Source organism: Passer domesticus, chromosome 13 (genome assembly GCF_036417665.1).
Source record: "Passer domesticus isolate bPasDom1 chromosome 13, bPasDom1.hap1, whole genome shotgun sequence".
Lineage (NCBI taxonomy): Eukaryota > Metazoa > Chordata > Aves > Passeriformes > Passeridae > Passer > Passer domesticus.
The window spans coordinates 896,677-906,022 of NC_087486.1; the positions used below are offsets into that span (position 1 = coordinate 896,677).

General features: G+C 52.2%; 1 long non-coding RNA gene across 3 annotated transcripts in view; it reads right to left on the reverse strand.

Annotated features, from left to right (window-relative positions):
• The window catches only part of LOC135279905 (uncharacterized), a 57,193-nt gene that overhangs the window by 16,190 nt on the left and 31,657 nt on the right, over nucleotides 1-9,346 (reverse strand). For 2 of the 3 annotated variants that reach the window (XR_010347052.1, XR_010347051.1), the window contains exon 5: nucleotides 7,682-7,848. This is a non-coding gene — a long non-coding RNA (uncharacterized LOC135279905). Of the gene's footprint in view, nucleotides 1-2,669; nucleotides 2,799-6,014; nucleotides 6,220-7,681; nucleotides 7,849-9,346 lie in introns of all 3 variants that reach the window. The other variant, XR_010347053.1, reaches the window with a different exon arrangement.

Below are 9,346 nucleotides of genomic sequence, written 5' to 3' on the forward strand. Positions count from 1 at the left end.
AGGTCCCGTTGGGAGAATGGAGGGATTTGCTGAGCAAAGCCCACCCTGTGCCTCACAGCATCCCCACGGTCCTCGCCGGCTGGGCTCCCCCTCAGCACGAGCAGCAATTTGTTCTGGCTAGTGAGGGCGGCTTGTGGCAAGTGCTAATCCCAGCTCGGGGTCGAGCCCCTCCGGAGAGGGGAGAGGCCCCTCTCCAGCCCCGGCTCCTCCCCAGACGCTGAGCATCCAAAAGCAGCAGCTTTGTGTAATCCCCACACAAAGAGGTGGTCACTGCTAATGGGTTTACCTGCTTAATTCTCCCTGGCCCTTCCTGCCTCTCAGGGTTTTCCCTTCCCAGCGGCTCCTGCTGCAGGAAACTCTGCTTCCCACATTAAGCAGATCGCCTGCAGCAGGACAGGCAAAGGCATTTATCCTGCTGAATTCCTGGCCGTGACACGGCGGCGTTTCCAGGATATGAATCCTCTGTCACTCACATCCTTCCCTGCCCTGCTTCCGGAGCTGAGCCGTGACACAGTGATCAATTTATCACCCCAGCACAGAGCATCTTCAGCCCCCTGGCTCCCAAAGCACCTCCCCTGGCACCATCTGCTGTCACCCCAGGTGCCCAGAGGAGCCCTGGTGCTCGTGGTGACCACCAAACCATCTCCCACCCCACTGCAGGGCTCACCCCTGCCCAGCACAGCCCCACGTCAGAGAGTCCCGGGGTTGGACAAGCTCAAGCACTCCCCACTGCCCCTAATTTACTGCTTTCTGCAGAAATTATCCCAGCATGGCTTTCCTCTTCTTGCAGGAGAGAAGGTTGGAAGGACACCCACACCCACGTGCCAAAACAGCCAACCTCTGCAATGTGCCTCAATTTAAAATGGTTTCTAGGCTCAGACTAGCAAATGTTGGCCTAATATGGGGAGGAAGGGCTCTATCACAGATAGGCAGGACACTGGGCAGGAAAAGAATTTCCAGGCACAGCCACAGAAGTTACAGCTTGGTAACTCAGGCTGCAAGGTTTGTGCTCCTTAGAGAGCAAGGCCTCGAGCTCAGGTCCAAACCTGCTCTCCCAGGACAGCCCCAGCTTTCCAAAGCAAATCCAAGGCCATCAGAATCCAATTGCTGCTCACTCGAGCACATCCCCCTTGTCACTGAGCATGGAAATCCAATATGTGGGAAGAACTTGCAACAAAAAAAAAAAAAAAAAGAAATTCTGTTTATTTTCTTAGCGAGTGTTTGGCCTAAACCCTTCACTTTTGGAAAGGGAGTCAGTAACTCTGTCACTTCTTTTTTTACCCTTCTTTAATTACTTTCTAACCTAAATGAGAACCAAGAGGAAGGCTTGGGGCACTATCACAGCAGCATTGGCCAGATGTACCCTGGCCAAAAATGTGATTCCAAATCAGACAGAGCGCAATGAATTATAACTAAAGCACTGCTTTACCAATTTTCCTCAGAATCTGGACAAGTTTTCCCCAATACAAAATATTTCTTTTTTTTCTAGCCAAACTACCTGTGTAAGAAAGGGCTTGGGAAGGGCATCCCTGAGGATGTCACTGGTCACTGCAGATGCTTTGTGCAGAGGACAAGGCACGTGGACACTATGCATCAGCTTCAGCTCCACCAACACCGTGAGGAAACCCTCAGCCCACGCTGCTGTGCTGGGCACTCAGCTCCCTCACACGTCAGGCTGTAAGTTTCTGTGTGCGCCACAGAGTTTACATTGTGTTAAGCCCATCTAGGAACCATTTCCTCCTCCCCGGCCCCGCCACGCCGCTAAGCCCCAGCATTAACACTGTCTCCACCAAGGAGCAGAGAGGTACCCACAGCTCCTAAACACCCTCTGCTCCCCCAGCCTGCTCTGGGCTGGGCTTCTGGAACAGATCTTCCTCCTTCCTAACACCTGGGATGCATTAATTCATTCTTGGGACACGTTAATTCAATGACCCCATGGGAAGGGTCCCAGCACGTGCAGAGCTGCTCCATGGACTGTCCTGCTCCCCCAGCCAGGAGTTGTTCCATTCTGTTTCTTCAAAACCACCTCTTCTCCACCCTTTCTGAAATGCAGGCTTAGACCTCTTTTTTTTTTAGTAAAATCCTTGTTCTGGTGCCCCTCACTGCTCTCTCAGGTGCTGCCCACATTCCCAGCCCTGCTGTCCAGTGCTGCCACAGCTCCAGCCCCGCTGCTGCCCACCCATCTCCAGCTCACCTGCCTCTGGAACACCCAGAAATCACACCCCACAGAAGAGTCAAACCAGCCTGGAGAGCTGCTCCTGCCCCACTCTGCAGCCTGAACCCCGTCCAAAAGCAATTACACAGCACAATAACCACGGGCAGGATGTTCTGCAGGGACAGACAGACAGCAGCGCCCCGTTCCACCCCGTTCTCTCCAGGATTTCCCCCACTGCCGTTTCCATTCCTTTGGGGTTTTCTTTCCCCAGGCGCTCAGCCCTCATTGTGGGCTGTCCCCCTGGCAGGCTGTGCTGCCTGGCCCTGTCCCCACACCGTCCTTGTCCCCTCGGGGCACTGGGACCGCAAGGAGGCCAACACAAACTGCCACACGTAACACTGACAAATCTCCTAATAAGTGTTGAAAATACGAAGAAAAGAAGGAATAAAAGGAGCCAGAGGAAGGACTCTGCTCGGGGAACAGCTCCATCTGGGCTTGGCACCAGGGCACTCACCACACCACCGAGGGGACGCAGGGGCCTGGCCAGACGAGCTGCTGGCCCCGGCCCCGCGGGGATTCGGCCAGTTCAACACTGAGCTGCAGCAATTCTCTGCTCAAAAGGGGGCCACGCAGCCAGGGATTCCTGAAAAAAGAAAATAGGTGGGTGCTTGGCTCGCTGCCCTGCCCTGGCCAGGCTGGGGAGGGTCCCCAGCAGCAGGAGCTGGGGGCTGTGGCAGCATCACCTCAGGTCTCTGTCCCACAGTCATCACTTCTGCCTGTGCTTCATTTATCCCATGTGTTTATTTTCTATACACTCTGTCCTGAAATATGGCAGTTTGGGCTTTCAAGCCTTTCCTGTCCACTGGGGTAAACCCCACTTGTGGGATGACAAAGAGATGGAATCAGCCAGTGCTGACTCTGTGCTCTGGCTTCTGTCGGCTCACAGAGGCTCTGTGGCCTTCGGGGGGTTTTGTTTCTTGGCCCTTTTTTGGGGTTTTTTCCCCCTCTTTTTTTTCAACTGATCTCATGTTTTTAACACTTTCTAGCTTAAATATTTTCAAAAGTTAGAAATAGGAAAAGACAAAAAGCTCCACTGATAACAATTTTTCCAGGTTATCATGAAAATAAGAGAATCTCTCTGGATGCTGTGGATGATTGCTGGGATGTGCCAATGGAACAGCGACCACAGGTCCTGCTCTGAGGGTGTTCAGTGCTCCCCCACCTCACCAGGACCTTAAGTCTGGGCATTTTGGGGCAGAGCTGCTCTGTGATGATGACAGCCCCAGCTGGAGCAGTGCCATGACCATCCCCCAGCCCAAGGATCAAGAATGAGAATTAAAAGAAAGAAAGGAAAAGAAAACCCTCTTTGAAATCAGTTTTAAGTAAACAAAAAATTGATCTCACAAGCTTCAGTAACCACAAGCATAAATTTGGGGTTGGCTGGGCTCTGTTTTGCTTGGGTTCTTCTGCATCACATATGAAGCCTATTTTAGGATGATTTGCTTGAGCGGTTCAGCACATCACCAGGGCCAGCATGCAGTGCACAGTCACCCAGGAGCCACGGGGACAGGGAGAGGCAGAGCAGGTCTGCAGGGCAAACAAAACCCCTCATCCCCTGGGCTCCTGCTGCCACGGGCAAGCTCTGGCACGAGCTCTCCCTCTCAGCTCCTCCTGCTGCTGGCCACCTTCTCGGCTACACTGAGCCTGCTGCCTGTCTTCATGCACAGCCTGGAAGGAGCCCCTGGGTGCCTGTCCTTGCCCCAGGGCAGCAGCTGTGGCAGCTGTCACCTCCCCAAGTGCAGGGACAGCACAGAGCAGGGACCTCCTCACTCCCACAGCAGAGGGACAGCAGAGGGACAGCAGAGCCCTGCCTGGGGACAGGCAGAGAGCTGCAGAGCCTCACAGAGGAACACCTCAGCACAGCCTGCCCGAGAGGTAAGGGCTGGGGGCAGCTGGAGGCTGGAGCTGCTGTGCTCCCAGGCACGGGGAACTGCTGACAGCCTGGCCCTGGCCACTCCTCTGCTTCCCAAAGCCTTCCATGCACCCCAACAGCAGCTCCTGCCTGCCCCGAGCTCCTCAGCACTGCCAGGCTCGGGACACACTGCCACGGTCTAAAGTTACTCCTTCCCTACCTGCTGGCAAAGCAGGAGCAGGGAGGCAGAGCCATTCCCTCATCCTCACAGAGAGGGGAGGCCAGGCTTGGCTGGGAGCAGGACCCCCAGGCAGTGGGATGAAGGCAGCAGGACCCCAGGCAGTGGGATGGGGGAGCAGGACCCCAGGCAGTGGGATGGGGGAGCAGGACCCCAGGCAGTGGGATGGGGGAGCAGGACCCCAGGCAGTGGGATGGGGGAGCAGGACCCCCAGGCAGTGGGATGGGGGAGCAGGACCCCAGGCAGTGGGATGAAGGCAGCAGGACCCCAGGCAGTGGGATGAAGGCAGCAGGACCCCAGGCAGTGGGATGGGGGAGCAGGACCCCAGGCAGTGGGATGGGAGAGCAGGACCCCCAGGCAGTGGGATGAGAGGATCAGAACCCCAGGCAATGGCATGAAGGCAGCAGGACCCCAGGCAGTGGGATGGGGGATCAGGACCCCCAGGAAATGAGGTGAGAGGAGCAGGACCCCAGGCAGTGGGATGGGAGAGCAGGACCCCAGGCAGTGGGATGGGAGAGCAGGACCCCCAGGGAGTGGGATGGGGGAGCAGGACCCCAGGCAGTGGGATGAAGGCAGCAGGACCCCAGGCAGTGGGATGAAGGCAGCAGGACCCCAGGCAGTGGGATGGGGGAGCAGGACCCCAGGCAGTGGGATGGGGGAGCAGGACCCCCAGGCAGTGGGATGAAGGCAGCAGGACCCCCAGGCAGTGGGATGAAGGCAGCAGGACCCCCAGGGAGTGGGATGAAGGCAGCAGGACCCCCAGGCAATGGGATGAAGGCAGCAGGACCCCAGGCAGTGGGATGGGGGAGCAGGACCCCAGGCAGTGGGATGGGGGATCAGGACCCCAGGCAGTGGGGGACAAGCTTGGAGCTCTGGGGTGCCTGGAGCCCGATGCAGAAGCACAGGTCCAGCACAGAACAGTGCAGGCTGCTGGGAAATCAAAGCAGGAATTGCCAGGGCTGACACATCAGGGCTGAGGCTGGAGGCCACACAGAGCTGAAGCTTTACCCACCCTGACAAAACCAGCAAATCAAACTCACACCTACAAAACACCCACAGCTCATCCCCAAGTGCGTTTAAAGAATGGCTGCTGCTATCTCCCAAAACTCTCTGATTAAAATCCATGTCTGACTGGCATGACTGCAGGTTGGCTGTGTTTATTCACTCACTATGAGCGAGCTGCTCGGTTTTCCAGAATCCCAGCACAGAAATGCTCCCCACTGAGATGAACAGGACGTGCTTTTAGTGGTTTAGCAACTGTGCATCCTGTGTGTCCTTCGTGACAGCCACGAGCCCCACCACGGCTCCCTCACGCTGCTTCAGGCACATCTGCACTCCTGGAGTAATTCAATATAAATATATATTTATATCAGGTCCAGCAGTTGGACTCAATGATCCCTGTGGGTCCCTTCCAACACAGGATATTCCGTGATTCTGTGATATATTTGTCATACGTTCAGGAAGGCTGGCTTTTCAAAGTCTTGCAGGGCTTGGAACCAGCTACGATTACGGTCAGGAAAAGAGCAGAGTGAGACATCTCCCATCTTTTTATGGAATAAAAGTCCCATTTCTATCTTTATAGGGAGAGATCTGATATTAAACTCAAGCTACATGAATACAGGAAAGAAATCAGGATTCTACAAAGAAAATTCCGTATTATTGTTGTCAGATTTTAACATTTCAAGACATGGAGGAAAAATATATCTCACCTATCACAGGAAATAATCTAGATTTTCTGTGAAAAGAGCTTGACTTGCTGAAGCACACAGAGGAGATCACATGGAGACACCAGGGCCGGGGCAGCACCTCACCTCCCTCACCAGAGACAGCTCAGGTGTGAGCATCACCCCACACAGAACTTGGATCTCTTCCCCCCAAACAGTAACTTCACCCCCGTGTGGCTTTTGTGCCTGCCTGGATGGAAAGAATAATTCCAATTATCCATTAGCTGTGATTATTTGGCATTAGTGAGCTTCTGTAATTTGCTGCTGAGGAAGCCTGAGGATGGCCCAGGAGGTTTCTTAAGTGTGGTTTCTTCCAAGACATTTAACTTTTTCATATTTTTTTATGCGTTTGCCCAATTTTATTCAAATCTAATAGATCTTAATCTCTGTATCAGCAGCATCTGCACTGCTGTGAGAGAGCAGCACCTCTGTGCACAGATGTGAGGGGGCACAAGGGACAAAGCCCTGTCCCCAGGGCCTGGCCTCCCTGGCCCTGCAATGTCCTACTCCAGAGCACAGGGCCTTCAGCCACCTGCTGCCAGCGGGAAATGACAATGACAGGGAGAAAAGGCAGATTTTATTGTGTCTGGAGAGCTGCAGCTCCGTGAAGCTGAAGCATTTAAATAGACAAGAATCTTTTGTCCAGGAAACTGAGCACTAATAATAACATTTCCTCCCGCAAAGAAGGCTTCTTCCCAGCTGCTTTCCACGGTCTCTGCCTCCTCCTGTTCTCTGGCACCGTCCCAGACCTTGTCACCCCCCTTTCCCCTCTCAGGCTGCAGAACACCCCACGGTTTTCCAGGCTGCCTTCACTGCACTCCCCAGCTCTCCCTCCTCCACCAAACATCCGGATTTTCTATTTGATTCCCTGCTCTGTTTTCTCCTCCAGGCTGCCTTGGCAAGCACACAGCAGAAGGAGGAAGCCTCTCCTCTGGCTCTGGTGCCCAGAGCCACGGCACACCCCAGTTCCCCATCCTGGCTGGGAGAGCTGGCCCTGCTCCTCCAGGCATCCCACTCAGAGAGCACAGGACCAGCACAGAGCCACCAGCAGCACCTCTTCCCAAATGCCCACAGCTTCCCAGAGCTATGGGGGAATTTTACAAGGCATGAAAAAGGACACAGCCCAACATTCCATCTGCTCATCAACTTTCCAAACCCTGGCCAGAGCATGGAGGTACTCCAGCTCTCCAACCAGCTACAAATTATTGAATTATTCATTCATTTCCTATGGGCACACTTCCCGAGTCAGCCCTAAAGAAAATCCACCCCAGGACACCAGTCCTGTGTGTGGGTGTCAGGATCCACTGCTGTGGCAGCAGAAAGACACTTGGGGCAGCCGGGTACCTCACCGAGGGAACACAGGGAATTTCCTGGAGCAAAGACCAAGCCCTGAACTGCTCCTGCCAGCACAGAACAATGTGCTGGAGGAGCCAGCAGCCATCCTCTGCAGAGCAGAGCTGTGGTTCCCATCCTCCCCTCTGGAGCAGCATCCCTGTCCCCATGGCTGTGGGTCAAACACCAGGGCCCAGGGCTGGCTCCCCTGGGAGCATCCCCAGGGACAGGAGCCAGCCCTGCAGCCTCTTGCTGGGGCAAAACAAAAGAAGAAAAGATGGACTGGTCAGAAATGAGATCTTTAGGAAATCAGGTCTTACCTGGAGGAAATGTAGGGCTGAGGGAGCTGTGTCTGGGGTGGAAAGGAGGGTCAGAGCAGGGGGCTGTGGAGATCTCAGCTTAAATCCTTCAATATCCTGCTGCTGCCAGGGGACCAGTCTCAGCAGAACCACGGCTGTACCAGGGGACAAATCTGAAAACCAAAGTGCTGGGTAACAAGAGGAATAGAAAGAAATTAGCAAAAATAAAGCCGTTTAATGAAAACATATCTTGTTTCCATTTAAAAGAAGGGGAAGAGACAGAACAATACTTATCCATAGCTCACCATATTTATTTGAATTCATTTAAGAGCAGAAAATTCACAGATAGAAAAAATGTTGTTCAATCACGACTGAAGTGTCCTGACAGTGTTTGTGCAAAATCTTTGCTGGTTCTAGTAAAATAAATTGGATTTAATGGTGGTTTGATCTCTTGAGTTCAACAGGACCACAGCCCTACCCTGCACCCTCAAGCCAGCCTCAGAGCAGAGGATGGGTGTGGAGTCAGGAAAGCTGCAAGATATTAACACAAATATTGAAATTGGGGTCCGGGTTTCAATACACAAAACCCTAAAGAAACTGGATCCCAAGTGCCAGTTTTTAATTAAATACCAGCTTGGAATACTATAAAAATCCAGGAAGTAACATGTAATTATGCATGTACAAAGCTGATGGCTCAAATTATTCAGTTGATTTGAAATACAGTGTGTCCAAATTCATTTTACATATGTAATAAACTTGTTCGCTTAATAAATATGTGGAGACAACATCGAAATTTGTGTCTGATTTTAGAAACAAGTGGCTAAATCCCTGACCCATTCGTCTGCATGAGAAAAGTGAAACAAAGGCTTCACTCCTTTTATTTTATTTTATTCTTACAGAAGTAATGATTTAGAAAATGTACATTATCATCAAGACTATAATCACCATCCCCAGTCTGTAATTCCACGAGGGAAGCCTGCACTGCACATAAACTCAGCCCACTGGGGGCCGTTGAAGCTTAAATTCCTTAAGAATTATTTTTAAGTTCCTCTCCATCAGGGATGTTATAAGTAATGAGAGCAGCTGCAATTGTGGCTTTTTAGAAAGTGTTCTCCCAGCTTGTTCTAGAAAAGCTGCCTGAAAGGTCGTGGTGCTGAGCCTGTGGTGCCTGGGCTGGCTGGTGTAACGGAACTGCATTTTAGCTGGCATCTGGCTGAGCTTATATTTTCATTTGTAAAAATTGAAAAATTCTTGGAAGAACTCCACAACCTACCAAAAAAAAAAAAAAAAGTTCTTCTTGAAAACTAGTTACGAGTTAATGATAATTCCACTTTGGGCAGGAAGGAAGGGTTTAGGCTGGATGTCCCTGGGTGAGTGGGGAGGATGTTAAACCACAGCCCTGCTCAGGTCCCACTCCCAGCCCAGGCTCTGCTCAACAGGACAAAACCTCCCATTTCCAGGAGATTCACTAAACATCTTCCACAGAACCAAATTACTTTTATAAACACTAAGTAACCCTGGATATGGGAAAACTTTCTGAATGGAGCTCAAATCCAGCTTTTCCTTTGATCCATCCCTAGAAGGAACCTCAAACATTAACTCCTGAGAAATGCAGACAAAATCCCGTAAGAGCTGAAACATCCTGGATGTACAATTTACTTGATAATTACAGTGGGTCCCTTATGC